This window comes from Pipistrellus hanaki, assembly GCF_964339955.1.
Source record: "Pipistrellus hanaki genome assembly, chromosome: 6".
Taxonomy (NCBI): domain Eukaryota; kingdom Metazoa; phylum Chordata; class Mammalia; order Chiroptera; family Vespertilionidae; genus Pipistrellus; species Pipistrellus hanaki.
This window is the reverse complement of record NC_140508.1, coordinates 14309632-14325423: the sequence shown is the minus strand read 5'-3', so window position 1 is coordinate 14325423 and position 15792 is coordinate 14309632. Positions and strand designations below refer to the sequence as shown.

Here is a 15792-nt window from a genome sequence, read left to right as displayed (position 1 = left end):
CGTGGTGGCGTTAGGCCCCAGGGGATAACTTCCTCATCTCAAGATCCTTGATGTGATCACATCTGCAAAGACTTTGCCACATACAGTGACATTGCTGGTTCCAGGGACCAGGACCTGATGTCTCAGAGGTCTGTGACACCTTGGGCAAGTGTCCCAGCCTTCCTGTGCCTCGGTCTCCGCACTGTAAAACCACTGCGGCCATCTTATCGGGCTCCTAGGAGGAATCAATCCATCCATTACAGAAAGCACTTAACATGGTGACAAGAACATGAAAAGAGCTCCGTGTTAGCTTTAATCTGATCAGGACTCTCCGGCCGTGACAACACCCCTACCAGGACAGCTCCCTGCTCTGTCCTGCTCAGCACCATCTCGGGCCCTGCCACGGGGACCACACAACGTGGGCATCCCGGACACAGCTCATGCCGCCGGCCACTGCCTGGCTGGGTGGCTTCAGGGAGGCCGTCTCTCCCCTCTGGGCCCGGTCCCTCCTGCCTCCGTGAGAAGCTTCCAGCGAGAAAGTACATTTCTCCGCCTGGAAGGGCGCGTCCCTGCCGGGCAGAGGGTTCAGGGATCAGGGGCCGGCCGCAGCTGCTTTCTCTCTGAGTCACTAGATTCCTCCATGTAAGGCCAAGTGTCTAAACATTATGCGCAAGCTGGCTGGAGATAAGGTGGGGAAACACTGATTTGGCCAAACCAAGTGCAGCCAAGGCTCTGGGCCCGACCTCCCTGGAACTTTTCAGCAGCATGACTTAGCGCCTAGCACCTGCCAGGAGGTGGGAGGGGGACTGGCGGGGGAGTTGGGGGTGTGGGAAGCTGAGGCCTAGCTGTGGGGGTGAGAGCCTGCTCCAGGCATCTCTGGTCCCAGAGGCAGCGTCGAGTCAAATCCTCCAGCGGAGAAACTGAGGCCCCCAAAGAGCGAGACCCTCAGGCTCAATACAAGCTATCCTCTCCCCAAATGTGTACACACAACGTCTGTAGATTCTATTACATTTTGAGAGTGAAACATGCTTTTAGTAAATACTGCCTTTATCATTACTCGACGTGCGTATGTATTTTTGGGGGCACCCTATATTTATGCCGTGAACGCTCTCTTCCTTCCCGTGTGGGCCAATGGAAGCTTAGAGATGGGTCAGTGAGGTTTGGAGAGACAGAACCCAGGGACCAGAGGCCGGCAGACAGGAGAAAGTAGTGAGAGCCGGGAGCTCTGTCTCCACAGCCTGACATCCGAAGCCGTCCCACGGGGACCCTGTGGCGACACAGTCCTCTCCCTCGGGGAGGCCTGGAATCCAACAGCGGTTTTGCTTTCTCAGGAAGAGGTGGAATCAGACGCTACGTTTCTTTTGTCCTTTGAAGCATGGGAGTTGGAGGTGAGAGGACAATCAAGTAAAAAAAAAAAAAAATCTTGCCCAGAGAAGAAACCACTTTCCTAGACTCAAAAATACTTTGTTTACACAGATGGCTGCTGTCGGAGGCCTGACTCCGAGCCGCTGCGGGCGGCAGAGTGAGGATGGAGGGGCCTCTGCGAGCTGAGCAAAGTCACGGTCCTGGCGGTGTGAGCACGGTGACCTCGGCTCTCCACCACGGAGGGTTCTTCTCGCGGCACCGGAGAGGGGCGAGGGCCCTCGTCCTGTCCAACGGCGTTACTGCTGACTGTCCTTTAAGTGTCTGAAGCGTCACCTCTGACCTCTGACCTCTGGGCTTGGATGACCCCTGGAGCTTGCACATCTTGGTGGGAGAATTAATGTCCTAGCGCCTTACACGTGTTTTGGGAGGAAATAGCGCTCATCAAAGAACAACATGCCTGTCAGGCATCCCTGGCTGGCAGGTGACATCACAAGGCCGTGTGCTCAGGCACTCACGTGCGCTTGCATTTTCTCTTCCGTCTTCATTTTTCCACAACGTGGGAAGTGTTGGCCAGTATTTGAGAGGCATGAAAACGGAGAGAAGCAGCAGTTCGGTCCACTCTTCTCCCTTGTAGGATAAGAACGTGTTTCTGGGTGTTTCTAAACCAAGACTGGCTCTTCTCCATCTATTCTGTGTGTCGGAAACACCTGGGGGCCTTGTTCACTCCGGGGGCCTGGGGTGGGCTGAGCCTCTGCTTTCCCAGCATGCCTCCAGGCAACGCTTAGCTGCTGGTCTGCGAGCACATCTGGAGTGACCAGGCCTTAGCATGTGGCTTGGTGCCTGAGGTCACTGCCATTGGCGAGGCTTATCAGGGTTGGCCAAGCCTGCCCCGCACGCCCTGCCTTTAGACCTTCCTCCTGCTGTCCCCGCCACCACACACACACACACACACACACACACACACACCACACACACACCACACACACACCACACACACACACATACACACACACACCACACACCATACATACACACACTACACACCACATACACACACATACACACACACACCACACACACACATACACACACACATACACACAAACATCTCACACACACACACACACACACACACACACACACACCGTCTCTGCTAAGCCTCTCCCTGAGCCCCGTGCCTCCTCAGAGAGAGGGCACCTCCTCCTGCGAGGTTCTGTCCACTTACAGATTCAGGGGCTGTCAGAGCTGACAGGATCTTTGAGCGAACCTTACGCGACTCTCTTCAGAGTTCCCAGGTACTTTTGTGGCAAGAGCTAAAATCCTAGCTCTACCTGGCTGAAGCAAAAATAAATAAATAAAAACAAAAAATACCCTTAGCCAGTTTGGCTCAGGGGATAGAGCGTCAGACCAAAGGGTCCCGGATTCGATTCCGGTCAAGGGCATGCACCTTGATTGCAGGCTCCTCCCAGGCCCGGGCCTTGGTCGGGGAGCATGCAGGAGGCAACCAATCAATGTGTTCCTCTCACATCGATGTTTCTCTGTCTTTCCCTCTCTCTTCCACACTATCTAAAAATCAATGAGAAAATATCCTCAAGTGGAGATTAATAAAAAACAAAACCCACAGAAAAATAAATGATTGGCTCATGTAAACGAGCATCCAAACATATTTATGGAAGCCATGTTTGCAATGATAAAAATCCAGAGACAATCCACAAGTCAGCCAGGCGGGACTGGCTGAGCAAACTGTGGTTGGTTCCTGTTCCGGAACGCACTCTGCTGATAGAGGGGATGGGAGGGCGGCTATGCCAACGTGAGGAAGCTCCGAGATGTCTGACTAAGAGAGAGAAACAGGCCCAGAGTGGTATATACACAGCACAATACCATTTGTTTCCAAACACACCACAAGAGTCTGCATTTGCTACAAGTCTGTGCAGGTGCTTGTGGCCGCATAGACGGAGCTGGGCTTCCTCGCCCAGCGCACGGGGCATGTGGAGCAGGAGGGTCTGTCGTGGGGCCGCCGTGTGCTTTGTAGACTGTTTCTCAGCGCCCCTGCCTTCCACCTAATAGATACCAACAGCCCCGCTCCCCCAGGGGTGACCACCAAAGTGCCACCAGACATCGCCAAACGTGGCCTGGGAGCAAAATCACCCCCCTTTTAGAGCCACCGGAATAAGATCTGGAAACGCCCATTTCACAGACAAGATCAGTTAGCTCTGGGGGGATGGGAAGCCTGAGATAAAGGTGGCTTTACATTCCTTACTAACTCATTCATTCACCTGTTTCATACATAGTTATTAAGCACCTACTGTGTACCAGACACTGTGCTAGACACTAGGGACGCATGGGGGGGGGGGGGGGAGACAAAGATCGCTGCCCGTGTGGATCTGACATTCTCCTGGGGGCGACAGACAAGACACAAGTGAGGCATCAGTACACCAGACGGTGCTGAGTGCTAAGGACCAAAGTAAGGCAGGGAAGGGCCCGGGAGGCTGGGGCGGAAGCAGTGTTTGAATTTCTCAGAAGGGGAGTCTGTCTATCCATGTGCTATTTTAAGACTCTTCAGGGCCTGGGTGGGCTGAGCTGCCACAGCCTGGCTCCCTGTAGCTGGGACCGCCCTCCCGAGGCTGCAGACTGGGGCCCGGGCAGCAGCTGGCCCCGGACCTCCCTGCTTTTCCTAAATCCCCTCCGTTTCCAACAATAAAGTCCTTGTCAGACCCCCTCAGCCGCACATCCGACAGCTGGCCAGCCGGCCCCGGGCACAGTGCTCAGTGCTCATGTGCCCTCCTCTGCCTCTATGGACCCCTCTAGCTCGCTGCCAAAGGATACTCACAACTTCTAACACGTCTCTGTAACAATAATAACTACGGTGGCCTAGGCCCTGAATGCCTGGCCCCTGCCGCCCCTCTGGAGTCATCTGTTCCCGCGGTCCCCTCCCTTACCAGGCCCCGCACTGGCTTCTGTCTGCTCCTCGAACATTGGAGCTTGGCCCTGCCTTAGCCACTCGGTCCATGTTCCACGTTCTTTCTCTGTTCTGTAGGGGAAAGGTCGTTGGATCTAAAATGGACTCTTTCAGTTCTGACCTCTCATTTGGGTTATTCCTGCCTCCGTTCCCCCTGCCCTGGGGCAGCCGACTGAGGAGGGTGCCAAGACCAACTGTGAGGTAGGTGGCAAGGACTTGGGTCTGGAGGTGCCCGGCCCTGTTTAAACCTGGTTCTTTCCCCACCAGCAGCCTTCCCACCCTAAATGAAGCGATGTCGGACCTGCCTTCGAGGCTTCTGGCTAGCGTGGGATCAGAATGTACCAACGTGGCTGGACTCTGGTGCCCAGTCATTCAACCAAACAGCACAGGTGGGGTTGCCGCGAAGGTGTGGTTAACACCTACGGTCTTGATGCTGCACAGGAGACGGTCCTGGGTCACCTGCTGGGCCCGGTCCAATCAGCAGAAAGGCTGTCAGAGCAGAACTGAGGTTTCTCTACGGAAGAAGACATTTGAGTGTCCAACCTGCCCTTCCTAACAGCCTGCCCGCAGGTTTCAGATTTGCCCAAATAAATTATTCTCTCTCTCTCTCTCTCTCTCTCTCTCTCTCTCTCTCTCTCTCTCTCGCCCCTGGTTCTATTTCTCTGGTGGCACCTTGATGGTTCAGGAAGGATAAATGAGATAACACCTAGAAACTCTGGCATATAGTAAACTCTCAAGAAATACTAGCCCTGCTATTCTCTCCTCACCTGAAGGCGCAGCTCTTGTCCTGAGGCCCCTGAGGGCAGCGGACATGGCTGAGCAGCACCGACCTGGGGACCAGAGGACCCGGCTCAGGCTCAGGCCTCCCCATCCCTTCCTAGCGGTGGTCTCCCGGGCCTCAGCACCTCCATCTGTAGGATGACAATCATCTACCGGTTCCTGTGATTCGATGGCATCCTGACCATCTAACACCGGGACACCGGGGATTTTGATAAAGCCTGCGGGCTTCCTTCTCCATGTCTGTTTGCTCACGTGTCATAGGCACAACGTATTGTGCCAGGCATTGTGGGAGGTCATAAGCCACGAAGGAGCCAGGGCAGCATGTGGCTTGTCTTGGAACACAGACACATCAAATGTCTCTGAACTAAGACACTCCCTCTCCCTGGAGAGCCTTGGACTTGGGGCAGCCAGGAGGGAGTGGAGGTAGAGTTGGCCTGGATGACTCTGAGCTCAGAACCATGATGAGCCAGTAATTTTCCTCTGAGATTAGTGTTCTCGGGATTAAGTCCTATTCATCCACCCATTCATCCATCCACCCATTCATCCATCCATCCATCCATCCACCTACCCATTCATCCATTCACTCATCCACTCACCCACCCACCCACCCATCCATCCACCCATTCATCCATCCACCCATCCATCCATCCACCCATTCATCCATCCACCCATCCATCCACCCATCCATACATCCACCCATCCATCCACCCATTCATCCATCCATCCATCCATCCATCCATCAACATTTATTGAGGACCTAGTCCGTGCCTATACTGTGTGGATAAGGGACAGAGTCGGAACTAGCCCCCAGCCTCCCTCATTCCTGCATCACCCTCCTTCTCAGGAAAATCTCCCTCCCGGGAGACCCAGGAACTGGGAGGAGCTCAAGGGGGAGCACTGGGGCTTCAGTCGCGTGTCTCTCTGCAGAGGCCGGGGCCTGCCCCACCCACCTTGTGGAAAAAGTGAAAACCTGTGGCTTTCCTCCCGGGACTGAGGCCGGTGGGCCTGGGGCTGGGGCTGGGCTCCTGGAGCATTCAGAGTGGCTGGTGGTGAAAACGTTTCCTCAGGAAGCGTTCTACAGGCGTGTGCGTGTGCATGTGCGTGTGCGTATGTGTGTGTGTCAGGAGGGGAGGAATGAGGTGGGAATCGGAAAGTATGTGTGTCATGAAGTAGGAAAAGGGGCTAGTCCCAACTCTGGATGGAGACTGACAGAGACACACAGAGAAAGAGAGACAGAGACAGAGAGACAAAGAAAGACAAAAGACAGAAATAGAAACAGAGATGGAGAAAGTAGGGAAGGAGAAAGGGAGAGACTGAGAGATAGAGACACGAGTGTTAAGTCAGAGGAACTCCAGAGCTGATGCAAGCACCCGATGGTGACGCAGATAACAGACTAGTGCACCAGACAGATGGCCTGGTCCCTTCCTTGAACCCGTGACAGACCAGTGCTCCAGGCAAATGGTGGTGCAGATATTGGGTCCATTCCTGGAATCCCTGCCCACGCGGGAAACTCTGCCCTCACTGAACACCTGGCCCTCCCCTCAGGACCGGTGAACCTCACCCTGGAGTGCAAGGTGAGACTCCTCCGGACTGGCCTGGACCCTCTGTCTTTGTTCCCTGCACCTCGAACCTCACAGTGAGCGCCATGCACTGGGCCCTGTCTCTCCCTGGCCTCCTGGTCTGTGCCCAGGCTGTGCCCTCTGCCTGGAACCCCTTCCCCTCCTCTTTCCCCTGCTCACCCTGCAGATCTCAGCTCAGACTCTGCCTCCCCCAGGGAGCCCACCCCGAATCCATCTCCAGCGGCAGGTTGAACGGATGTGAGAAATCAGAGCTGGGAGGGCCATTAGAGTCCGGGGTTGTCAACAACCCAAGACAACAGTAGAAACGACCGAGCGGGCTGGGTGGGGACTGTGGTTGTCACTACTCAGCCCTCGTCACCCGCGGCCAGACCTTTTGATTTCTTAAGAGAAGCTGGCAATCTAGGCTTTTACGAGAAGTTTCCCAACTTTTATAAGTGTTTGCAACTAAGTTCAAACATATAAACACGCCTGTGGGCAGGATGTGGCTGCAGGGCTATCGGTCTGAGACTCGTGATTAATCCAACCTCTTGTGCCACCGACGGGGACACTGAGGCCCAGAAAGGGTGAGCCACCGGCCCAGGGCAGAGCGCGTAGACAGTGGCGGGGGAAAGGGGGCCTTTGTCCCGGCCGGAGCCCGGCTGCCCACGTTCAGGGCCCAGGCTGGCCGGCTCGGCCCCCATCCCAGGGGAGGCCATGCCTGAGAGCTCTGGGGTGAGAGACAGGTCACGGGACCGCTGCCCCGCACCCCCCCTCCGGCCTGGACCAGGCCTATCAAACACTGACCAACATAATGATTCCCAGCCACGGGCTGGCCTGGGAAGCAGGAGCTGGGAGGGCGGAGGCGAGGGGTGCACTCCCCTTTCTCTCCGGTGACCTGGACGCGACTTTGCAGGACTTGGCAGAGCTGGGGAAGGGATGGATCTTGGTTCCGTTCCCATCTGGAAGGCATGCTCTTCCTCTGAGGCTGGGCCTCGGGCCCAGGGCCCTCCTCAAAGGCCTTGTTAGGCAGATCCTACGTGCCAGGCCCATCTCAGCGGAGCTCATCCGACTCCCCACAACCTCCCTGACCTCCCGGCTCCCCATCGCCCCAGCGCACTCTGCCCCGCTCACCGTGGCTGCCCTGCTGTGCCGTGAACATGCCAGGCTCCCTCCACCTCAGGGCCTTTGCACTGGCTGCTCCCTCGCCCTGAACGCTCTCCCATGAACTAGATGGCTCCTGTGCTCGCCTCCTGCAGGCATCCCAGGGAGGCCCCCCTGACTGCTCACCCTGCTAAAAATTGCAAAGCATCCCCAGTCCCCTCTACCCCATCGGACTTTATTTCCCCCGCCACACTTACCCCCGTCTAACCTGTGCTCCGCTTGTTTATCTGGGTATTAGTTTCCTGTTGCCAGCTTCAAACAACACAGATATATCCTCTTATAGTCCACGCTGGGTCTCACTAGGCTAAAACCAAGAGGCAGGACTGAGTTCCTTCTGAAGAGTCAAAGAGAGAACCTATTTTCTTTCTTTCTTTCTTTCTTTCTTTCTTTCTTTCTTTCTTTCTTTCTTTCTTTCTTTAAAAAATATATTTTATTGATTTTTTACAGAGAGGAAGGGAGATAGAGAGTTAGAAACATCGATGAGAGAGAAACATCGATCAGCTGCCTCCTGCACACCTCCTACTGGGGATGTGCCCGCAACCAAGGTACATGCCCTTGACCGGAATCAAACCTGGGACTCTTCAGTCCGCAGGCTGATGCTCTATCCACTGAGCCAAACCAGTTTCAGCAAGAGAACCTGTTTTCTTGCCTTTCCCAGATTCTACAAGCTGCCTGCATTCCTTGGCTCGTGGCTCCCTCCTCCTTCGTCAAAGCCAGCAGCGCTGGTCGGTCTCTCTTTGTGCTGCCTCCCTGGCTCAAACTCTGTTACCTCCCCCCGCCCCCCCCCTCCCCCCACTTAGAATAAGGGCCTTGTGATTACACTGGTCCTGCCTCACAATCCAAGTTTATCTCCCAGCTCAAGCTCAGCTGCTTAGCATCCTTCATTCCTCCAAGCCATGGAACCAATCACAGGTCCCAGGAACCAGGACATGGACGTGGGGGCAGACACACACACACACACACACACACACACTCACACACACACACACTCACACACTCACACACACTCACACACACTCACTCACACACACACACACACTCACACACACACTCACACACTCACACACACACACACACACACACTCACACACACACACACTCACACACACTCACACACACACACTCACACACACACTCACTCACACACACACACACTCACACACACACACACACACACACTCACACACACAGCTTCAGGAGGGCACAAATCTCTGTCCATTTGGTTTACCACTTTAGATCCGATGCCCGGCGCTTAGCGGGTGCTCAGTAAATATTGGCGAGCTGCTCTGTTGTAGATTTTATGCTCTCAGTTATGTTTGTTCATGTGCTTGTAATTTAAACTGCTTATGAGCTCGGTATAACACGTACACTCTTCTAGGCAGAAAATGTCTCTCTTTATTGGGAAGCTAGCCTTATGGACCATCTTGATGAGAAAATGCCCCGTTTAGAAAATAGTCCTCTAATACCTGAACTCTATTTGGGTAGCTCTATTTTTGCCATTGTGCTTTACCATCCTTATGTAAAAATATATATGTTCCGAGTGGTCATCTCATTCTGGCAAGAGAAGCGATACAGTGCTGCTGGATGAAGACTAGATGGTGGATGGAGTAGAATGTGGCAGTTGAAGGGAAGGGAGGCGTGAGAAGTGACCGGACACCCCCCGGGCTCCTCCCTGTCTCACTGAAGAGGAGACCGGGGCTCGGAGGGAACCCCCACACCATGCCTGGGGCTGGGGCTGGGGCTGGGGCTGGGGCTGGGGCTGGGGCTGGAGCTGGGGCTGGGGCTGGGGCTGGGGCTGGGGCTGGGGCTGGGCTGGGGCTGGAGCTGGAGCTGGGGCTGGGGCTGGAACTGGAGCTGGGGCTGGGGCTGGGGCTGGGGCCGGAGCCGGGGCCGGGGCTGGGGCCGGGGCTGGGGCTGGGGCTGGGGAGCGATGACTTAGCCCCTGGCCTCGCTCTGTGGGCCAGAGCGCTTCCCGCACCAGCATTCTACGCCCGGAGAGCAGAGAGAGGGTGGACGTGGGTGTTTCCACTCCCTCATCACGTAGCTCAGCCCAGGCCTGGAAGGAACCAAGCTTCTCGCCTTTCTAACGGACCCTGCTCCTGTGTGGGAGGAGTAGAAAGAAGGCCCGAGGTCTGGGGGCCTCACACAGGGGCTCGTCCCGACCCTGACCCCTCCTTGTACACCTGCCACAGATCTTAAGAAATCCCTCCTCTCGCCCTGCCAGGCTGCCCAGCCCGCCTCCCATGGGGAGCTGCAGGGGAGGGGGCTGGGCACCAACAGCAGCTGCTCTCCCCTTCCTGCCCCGCCCGCCCGCCTTCCCACCTTCAAAGGAGGCAGGTTTCCTCATGACGGAAAAACATCCCGCCCCAGAGGATATGAGCAAGTGGTGTGCTGGAAGGAAGCGGGATAATGTCTTTTCAGCATGGCCAGTGAGGCCGGCCACGGAGCGCAGCCTGCGGAGACCTCGGGGACGGAATGCTGAGCGAAAGAGGCAGAAACAGAGGGAAAACTCACCGGTAAGTTAAACACTCACACTTAGAGCAACACTACTGGTCTTACAGAGACACAGACACACCCCGGGACACATGTAACGGGCCTGGGCATCGAGGATGAAGGAAAATATAAAATAAAATGTTGAAATAATATAACAAAACAAAACAACGGAGGTCCTTGACAAAAGCCTCAATGAGAGGTGTTTAGCTCAACAAACAAAGGGTGTCTTTTTCACCCTCCAATTCAAAAGAGAAGTTTAAACTATACCATGATACCTGCTTTCTTTTATTAAAGTGACCAAAAAAAACCCAAACAAACAAAAAAAAACCCAAAGTTCATAACACACACCCTTAGCAAAACTGTGGGGATACAGACACTCTCACTCACACACTGTTGGTGGGAGAATAACTTGGTACAACCTCATAGTGCAATTTGATCATACAATTGAAAAGCAACATGCACAAGTCTCCAAAAAATCTGATTCCCACAGACACACACACACACACACACACACACACACAGAAATAAAGTGAAAAACAACCACTCCCGTACTGTTTGCTAACAGCAAAAGTTGGAAATAACCTGAAGATCCAATGAAAAAGAATGACTAAGTAAAATACAATCAAACTATGTGAGTGAAATACTATATAGCTGTGAAAAAGGACGATGCAGCCATGTGCATGATGGGTTAGGATCAACAAGGTATGGCAAGTGCAAAAAGGCAAGATGCAAGGCATGGGTGTGTTTTGCTTCTGTTTGTGTAAGTCAAGAGTGTCTGTGGCTTCCCCCCCGCAACCCCCCGCCTGCTTCCTCCTCCCCCCGAGCGCTGCTCCAGCTGCACCACGCTCTCACCAAGCTCCATGCTCCTGCTAAGGCAGCACCGCTGTCTCCTTCCAGCCGCCATCACGACCATCTACCGGGATCGCATCAGCCATGATGAGATGGTCTCCGATATCTACAAGATCCGGGAGACGGCAGACGGGCTGTGCCTGGAGGCAGAGGGGAAGATGGTCAGTAGGACCGAGGGTGACATCGATGACTGACTTCTTGGTGGAGATGCCTCCGCTGAAGGCCCTGGGGGCGAAGGGACCGAAAGCACGGCCATCACTGGCGTTGACATTGTCATGAACCATCACTTGCCGGAAACCAGCTTCACAGAAGAAGCCCAGGAGAACTACATCAGAGATGACATGAAATCAAACCAAGGGAAGCTTGAGGAACAGAGACCAGAAAGAGTGGAGCCTTTTATGACAGCAGCTGCAGAACAAACGGAGCACATCCTTGCCAATTCCAAAAACTGCCCGTTCTTTGTTGGTGAGAACACGAATCCAGGTGGCCTGGTGGCTCTGCCGGACCACCGTGAGGAGGGGGACCCCACGTGTGATTTTCTTTAAGGGGGGCTTAGAAATGGAACAAGGTTAACAAATTGGGGCAGTTTGGCTCTGTCTCCTGTCATCAAAACTGGCTGCTGCTTTTCATCCAAGACTAGGACAAACCGGACTGATGTTATCGTGAGCTCTTGGTTTATTTTGACCTTGGTTCACTGGGAGCGGGGGCATTGTTTTTAAGAAAAAAAAAAATGTCATATAGGTTGTCTAAAAATAAAATGCATTTAAACTAAAAACAAAAAAATAGTGTCTGTGGTCATGTGTGTTTGCAGATGTGCACTTTTTTCTGGAAGAGCTCACAGGAAATGGAGAGCAGGCTGTCTTGGGAGCATGGATTTGGAAGTGTGGAGGTCAAATGAGAAAAGGCTTCATTTTAATGGCACATCTTCTTGTGCCATTTGAATTTTTTTTAAATCATTTACCTGTCTTACCTATGTGTTTACAAATATATAATTTTTAATGTACTTTAAAAAAATAGAAAAGCGCCCAGCTGGTGTGGCTTAGTGGTTGAGTGTTGATGTAAGAACCAGGAGGTCATGGTAGATTCCCGGTCAGTGCACATGTCCAGGCTTCAGGCTTGATCCCCGGTAGGGGGTGTGCAAGAGCAGCTGATCAGTGATTCTCATTATTAATGTCTCTGTCTCTCTCCCTTTCCCTTCCTGTCTGAAATCAATAAAAATATTTAAAAAATAGAAAAGCAATGTTCATTGATCACAACATTTAAACAATGAAATGAAACTACTACTATTAACAGCTTCACAAATGATTGAATAAATAATCTTACATTTTGACACCTGTTTGTATTGTTTGAACTTGTACGGTGGGCTGCATGACTTGAAATTAAACAAAAACCCTCTTTGTTTTTAAGTCAGAGGCGAGCAGAGGCCGGTGTAGCTATAGAGGTGAGCGAAGACAGTGACCCGGACAGGCCTCAGAGACAGGGAGGGAGGGAGGCCTGATGAGGACGGAGACAGGTGCCCGGACAGGAGGAGGAGGTGGCACAGGCTCCATCGCCAAGTCCACGCTGGGCCCAGCGTCTGCCCTGGCGAAGCCCAGGCGAGTGCAGGGGCCTGGACGGGGAGACTGGGGTCAGGGTGAGAGACTCAGTGACAGGGGCCCTGGGGCACCAGGATATTAGGGGTTGGGACTCGAGGTCAGAGCAAGATTACCCAATAATGGACTCCGTTTCAGAGTTGAACTCCAGATATACAAGGAGTTCTGGAGTCTGGGTTCAGTGCTGAGAGAGAGGATGATGTGATGACGATGATGATGGTGATGAGACTAACAATAAAAATGGCAGTAACAGTGGCCAGCACTTTGTAGCACTTGCAAGAAGCCAAGTGCTTTACACAAGTTAACTCACTCAGTCCCTCAGTGGTCGGCAAACAGCGGCTCGTGAGCCACATGGGGATCGTGAGCCGCAGTTTGCCGCTCTAATGACTTTGCTGACCACTGGGATAGGGGCTTAATCACAAGGAACAACAGCCTGTAATTATTGGAATCGAGAGTCTAGGTCAGTGGTCGGCAAACTCATTGGGCAACAGAGTGGCAAACCGCAGCTCGTGATCCGCATGTGGCTCTCGAGCCGCAGTTTGCCGACCACGGCCCTAGATTAGTGCTATCATCCCCACTTCACAGATAAGGAAACTAAGGCACAGAGAGGTGAAGTCACTTGCCCAAGATCACACAGCTTATGTGAGACTGAGAAAGGCAGGATTCACCCTGAGCAAAAGGGAGGTCCCTTCACCCCCAAATCCCAAATCCCACCTCCCTCAGTCCCTCTGCCTCTCCTGCCGCCCGCACGGACACTGCAGCAGCAGGGAGACCTCTCGCCTCCCGCACCTGCGCCCACGGAGACGGTGGCGATGTGCCAGCCGGGTGAGCAGCGAGCGGAGCCCTCACTCCCAGGCCGGGAGGTCGGGGCGCTGCAGGCGGGTATGGGTGGGTGAGAGAATGTCGTCCTGGGGGGCCACTGAGATGCTTAGGGGTGAAGGAGCATCACGTCTGCCAGATATTCTCAAACGGCTCAGGGCCGAGGGAGGATTTCTCCAGAAGAGAGAGAGGAAGGATGGATGGTGACACAAACCTAGCAAATGGCAACAACTGGCAAACCCGGGTAATGGCTTCTTCAGAGTTCATGATACGATTTGAACCCACAACCTAAGCATGTGCCCTGACGGGGAATCAAACCCTCACTCAACCTTTTGGAGCATGAGGCAATGCTCCCACCAGCTAAGCCACCAGCCAGGGCCAAGAGAAATGCATCTGGAGAACACACAGCCGAAACCTCCCTGCACAAACACAGTCCTTAAGGGTTTGTGACAAGTGACTAACCGTCCTCGTGGCCACCTCTCGGTGAAGACGTGGGGCTCGGCCGCCTCCCAGCCCACCCAAGCTCCCACAGCGTGTGTGAGAGGGAGAGACAGGACAGACCAGGCAGAGCCCCACTCACAGCCCCCTCCGCCAGACACGCCCCCACTCCCCGATTGGGGGAGTGTGTCTTCATAGTTCTGTCAGCTCTGTGTGTGTCCCCAGACACTGTACTTTGTCTTGCCCATTAAAAAAACAACACAAGCCCTAACCAGTTTGGCTCGGTGGATAGAGCATTGGCCTGCGGACTGAAAGGCCCAGGTTCGATTCTGGTCAAGGGCATGTACCTTGGTTGCGGGCACATCCCCAGTAGAGGGTGTACAGGAGGCAGCTGATCGATGTTTCTCTCTCATCGATGTTTCTAGCGCTCTATCCCTCTCCCTTCCTCTCTGTGAAAAATCAATAAAATATATTAAAACAAAACAAAACAACAACAACACAAAATCCTCCATATTTGTTAAGTCCTGTATTTTGGTTTTCCCTTCCACCTTTTCCCTTTCCTTGGAGCTTATCGGTGGCACAAGCTGGGCCGCCTGACCGGGACGATGGGCACCCTGGGGCTGGCTTGTGCCAACTGTAGCTCCGCGGTGAGACCTGGGCATTGCCTGCAAAGTGGCAGCTGGAGGCAAAGCCCCGATCAGGGAGAGTGACGAGGAATGGGGACGTGAGAGGAGCGCCTGGCACGGGTGACAGCCCCCAAATAGCAGCCCACACGGTTGGCAGGTGCCCACGTGGCCTGGCCACAGCTCAGCCAGACGCCACATCCAGTCTCAACAGCCTGCCCGCCCTGGCTTCTCTCCCGGACGCGGCCGGCCCGCCCCACCCCGGGGCAGTTCCAGGGCCGCGGCCTGGGAGCTGGCGGAGAATGGCCTGTAATTTTAGCTGTTCCTCTCCCCTAAAATTATTTCCCATCTGGAAATGGTTTCCAAACCCTGCCCAGGAAAGAGTTGGTGGTGCAGGGAACATTTTTCTATTAAAAACAAAAGGGGGGGGGGGGGCGGGGATAAGGCCAACCACTGAACACTGAGTCTCTGCAGCCCAGGCTCCGGAGGCCAGGCTGAGCGCCAGCTGTATGCCCTGCCCTGAGAGCCTGCCAGGGAGGAGCAGAGGGTGAGAAGTGAGTCGGGCTCTGCCCCCGGCACCCTCTGTCCCATGTGGGCATGGACAGGTTGGATGCAGGGCCTGGTGGGTCTGGATGAGCCGGGGAGGATGTGGCCTGGGGTCGAGGGACTTGCTGGCCATGCAGGGCTGTTCTAAGTCACAGGACATCGGATCACAGAGGCTTGTCCCTACAGGGATTTCTCGCAGGGGCTCTGAGCATCCCTGCTGCTAGCATCCCCTCATCCTTTGGCTAACTCTCTCTCACGTTCCTTTGACAGAGTCCCAGCAGCCTCTGTTTCCACACGGGTCGAGCAACCGCATCCGGCAAAAATGCAGGGATGTCCAGCTCTCACTGTATTTGTGTTCACCCTGATCTCTATTCATGACGAATGACACGGGCCTTCCATTCCACTAACGTGCAGTAGAGCTGCCTTTGTGCAGGACCGTTTAGTTCAAACAGGAAGGAGGGCGGGAAGTCCATTTAGAATCTGGACCGAGGAAGGCAGAACCCGGGACAGAGCCGACTGCAGTGGGGGAGACTCGGGCGCCACGGCTGCGAGGGCAGACTCCAGGGCCTGGGCTGGGATCCTGGCTTTGGTCTTGGGCTCCCTGAGTGTTGGTTCTTTATCTGTAAAAG

General features: G+C 54.3%; 1 pseudogene across 1 annotated transcript; it reads left to right on the top strand.

Moving 5' to 3' along the window:
- The first annotated feature begins 11156 nt into the window (after positions 1-11156).
- On the top strand, positions 11157-12066 carry LOC311624594 (translationally-controlled tumor protein-like; annotated as a pseudogene). Its single transcript has one exon. The product of its transcript is annotated as a translationally-controlled tumor protein-like (transcript).
- Positions 12067-15792: the final 3726 nt, after the last annotated feature.